The following is a 4689-nucleotide window of genomic DNA, read 5'->3' as shown; positions in this document are numbered from 1 at the left end:
AGGAGCGACATACCTGCAGAATAGATTTGATCCCTTGATGTCCCTGGAAGAGTTGGATTGACTAGGGAAGGACAGAACCCCCAGAAGAGATACAATAGGGAAAAAATCCCTGATCAAGACATGGCACAGTCTACAATTATAGCCCAGACCGATTTATTAGGTGTAGTTCTTGAGTCAATGGACGGAATCATAGAGGGTCCACAAATCAGGCCTGCAGCTGACATGGATAAAATGGGGTTGGATAGTACCTGGTCACGCCACCAGCAACTGAAATCACACTCCCTACTTGAGCCCAAGGAAGCCCCGATTAGTGATAGGATAGAAAACAACAATCTTATCACACCTCTAATAAGGATAACTCAAAAGCAGGAGGGGCTAAAGCTGCTATCCTGGAACATAGCAGGACTCGCAGCGAAATTTCAAATTTGATGATCAGGACTGGAAGCAATATATCACCAGGTTCCATGTAATATGTTTGCAGGAAACCTGGGTGATTGATTGCAACCCTTTCTTTCTTTCTTTCGGGGTTCAAGTGTTTCTCAGTACCTGCCCAGAAGTCAGCATCGGGGAGAGCCATGCGGGGGCTGGCCATATACGTGGATTTACATGTAGAAGGAGTGTGGACTAACCTGAACTGGCCATCACATAACATGCAAGCCCTGGGGTTACACTCAAAAGTGTTAAATATCACCTTCATTAACTGGTATAATGCTGTGGGAGCCAATGGGAAGGGTCCCAAAATAAAAGAATTGGACACGCGCCTAAATGCTGAGTTAGCCGCAGGGAAAAGGGCGGTGGCGCCACCTTCTGGTCTTAGCTGACGACTTTAATTGACACCTTTGCCCGATCTTGAGACCTGTCAACAAGGATTGGTCCTGTTGCATGGTGGAGGATGGCCCACACTTTCTGCATCCCCCTGAGGGGATGCAGAAAGTGACTGGACTCAATGAAAGTTACTTGAAACCTATGTTGTGAACGTATCTAGGACCTTAATTAAATATTCCCGATCTATGCCCTTATGTGGTTATAACAAATCATATCCTTATAAAGGCATAAGAATAAATATCCATACTTAGTCATAGCCAATGCAGTCCAAATACGGCAAGGCTACTTCCTTAGACTCCTAGAAAGTACAATGTGTTCTTTAAACAAACCAAACCTTCAGCAACCTGGGAATTCCCCCTGCTTTTGTTTTGATTTGTCCTAGAACTCCTGCGAGTCCTGAAAGAACTGCCAGTTCTTAGTGACAGTTCTTATTGACGTCTTATGTCCAACCTTACGTCAAACACGCCACCTTCCAGGTATAAATATACCAGCATTTGCCTTAAGCAACACACAGTGGTTTGGAGCAGAGTGGCTATCTACTTAACCGAAGCACAGCTAATGCTAGTGCCGAAGGAAGCCGTCCCTCCCATTTGACGCACTGAGAAAGACGCTGTCTTTTCTCCTGCCGAGAAAATCCACCTCCAGTGTTTCCAGTCACCCTTGCGGGTTACTGGGAGATCGAGTCCTGAGAACGAGATACAAGACCTCCCTGTTCATTCAAGAAAGTTTCTAGTGACCTCTGAGCTAGCTGGCATGCCTAAGTAAGTCTAACATATTCAGTAGAGACCTAGTCGACCTCAGTCCTACGTCTAAACTGCCGTTTATGTTATTCCAATGCGCAGAGCCTATTGGGAATATAGGAACTGCACCACATGGCGCCCAACGTTTGGTAAGGTGATAATCTAACACAAGATACTAGAGTAACTCAGTTGTGCTTTTTCACACAGACCCCTTTTCCCGTAAAAACTCCAATAGACGTCTGGAGTGGGTGAAAGGTTAATATCCACCAGAACTTAGTAGTTTTTGGTTTAGTCAACGTTGAAGGATACAGTGTTCCAAAATATTGTGCACCTAATCTTTGTTTCCTCAAAACTTGCTCTGCAAACTTTCATTAAACAATGTCAAATCACGGCGACAACAACGAAACTGGTGGAGCCGCAGTAAATGCAATCAACTGGGTGCAGACGTTACAGAGTTTTAATGAAGATAACGACCCAGATGCAATAATCATCCCGGTCAATATAAGAAAAACCATAACTATAAAACTTACAGAAAATAACGTATCATCAAGAGGTGGTACAGTCGTATTTGTGGTAGAGGCACATGAATTTCGGCAGACAGAGGTATTCTATTCCTGGGTAAATTTTCCAGCAGCACATGCTGTAACACATGAGTTCCACTACTACAAAATAGCGGAATCTCCAGAGGAATACTCTCCTTTCAAAGAAGTTGAAATTCCACTAACATACCAAGAGCACCTGCTCTGGTTTAATGGCGCCGTAAAACATCAAAATCACATTACCAGGCTCGGTCCACTAGGTAGACCAGGAGCCACATGGCCGGTTCTAGCCAGCTACACACCACACCCCGACATTGAAACAATGTCAGACAGAGAACTTTTAGGTCAGTTAAAACAACTAATTAAAATACATAGACAATTGGTCCAATATGTCAGGCGGACTTCAACAGTCCAACCTACAATTAAAATTCCACAACACACCCCGCAACAGGGGAACACAAATAAAATTACACCACAGAATATACAATCATGTCTTGGTAAAACACCCGCAAAACGGGAATAAATTCCATTCTGGTTAGCTCAAAAAATCCCTCAAATAGAGGCAGTATTTCCAGATACTACCCCTCACGAAAAACACAGAATTCTTACTATCTATCTCCCAATGAGGATCGCACCACATGTGGAGGACTGTGCCACTTGGGGCACAGTCTTTGCTTCTATCTACACAAAAACACATGGTGTTCCGTCTATGGCGGTTATACCAGATGTACTAAGACAGATTCAAAATGAATACGGTCCAGAACCTGCTTTAACTCTGGGTATGAAATTACTGAAAGACTTTAAGCAGGTCTCTGCTATATTATTAGCCAACATACAAGGAGAAGCAGCATCTGTGCCAAAAAATGAGAGAAACAGACATAGCAGAACAACCTTTTTAACTTGCCGGAATAATTGAAAAATCCTATGAAGAATTAGGTAGAGATAGTTTGGGTGGTAAACCAGTAAAACCCCAACTAATTGAAAATCCTGAAAAGACTTTCATTAAAAATAATCTCAACTCTCAAAAGAAGAAGTGGGAGGGTAATAAACAAACCTCTCCCAGAGAAAAACAGTTTCAGTCCAGAGGAAGGTCTCCCCAACGAATAAGTCGATCTCCAGAAGGGGGGGGGGGGCAAGTCTCCACAACGGGAGCCCTTTGAAAAAAGATACAACCTTAGAAATAGTGACAATTTGAAAAAACTTGACAGATATCAAGATATTGATACACGTCCCTCTCGATCTTTTCAGACTTCCTCACAGAAATCGGAAAGAAGAGGACGGTCAGAACATAAAGAAGAGCACGTCAAGTCCAAAGACAAGGAACCTGCTCATCAAAGTAAAAAATTACAATTTCCCAGAAAGAAGGTAGCCAGTATTAAAATAAATCATACCGAGAATCCTGAGGGCACAACTGAAAAACGGAGAGTGGGCCCATAGCTCGCAATATCCTTATGAATCTTCTGGAGACAGTGGACACGAATGAATACATTCAAGTGGAAACTGCAGACACCCGAGTTAGCATGTCCCATAAACTATATGAAATAACATTACGTATAGAGGGAGATAAAACTAGGAAGATAAAAGGTCTCTTTTGGGAAAACCTATCTAAAGGTCATGATATCCTTCTAGCAGAGAAAGACTGGCCACCAGAGTTTGTCAGGGGGTGTCCACATGGTGAAGAAATGATTATGCCTGCCTTCTCAAATCACATTCCAATTCTTAAAAAGTACACACTTGCTAGAAAATGGGCAGTGGCCCAAGCCCCTGTATTATATAAAAATCATGTAGGGTGGTTTGAGGATTCTCCTCACCATAAAATCCAGTTAAAAAATCAACCTACTGCACAGAGGCAGTAACCTGTTAAGCAAGATGCTAAAAAACAAGTAAGAGAAATTTTAGATCAACTTGAATATCAGGGGGTGATTGAAACATGCACCTCACAAATGAACAATCCTTTGTTTCCTGTCTCCAAGCCAGATGATTCATATCGTCTCGTTTTGGACTACAGACATCTACACTCCTGCTGTAAAACTTTTGCAGTACAAAACTCACATAGTGCAGCACTACTGAATAACATCATGCGCAAAAAATATAATATAAAATAATATAAAACAACATTAGATATCTCAAATGGTTTCTTCTGTCAAAACATAGCACCTGAAAGCAGATATTTGACCGCTTTCTCCAGCATGGGGACCCAAAAACAATTTTGTCGCCTCCCACAGGGATTCAAGAACAGCCCAGGATTATTTTCAGCCAGGGTAACAGAGTTACTACAAATTTATGATGATGAGGCACTATCCTATGTCGATGACATCTATCTTACAGACGATGACTTGGAGACTCACTTGAAAAGAGTGAACACCATAATACTTGGGTTTGCATCTGAAGGGTACAAATTCAACTTTAAAAAATCACGAATTGCCCATCTAACTGTCCTATTTTTAGGATATGAATTATCAACTGAAGGCAAAAGCCTAGCAGATAACTTCTTAGAAAAGTTTGCTGTACTCCAAGCTCCAAAAACGCTGAAAAACTTACAATCAATACTAGGTTTCCTGAATTTCGGAAGAACATACATTCTA

Source organism: Lissotriton vulgaris, chromosome 8, assembly GCF_964263255.1.
Source record: "Lissotriton vulgaris chromosome 8, aLisVul1.2, whole genome shotgun sequence".
Classification (NCBI taxonomy): Eukaryota; Metazoa; Chordata; class Amphibia; order Caudata; family Salamandridae; genus Lissotriton; species Lissotriton vulgaris.
The sequence above is the reverse complement of the archived record's forward strand: the minus strand, read 5'-3'. Positions refer to the sequence as shown.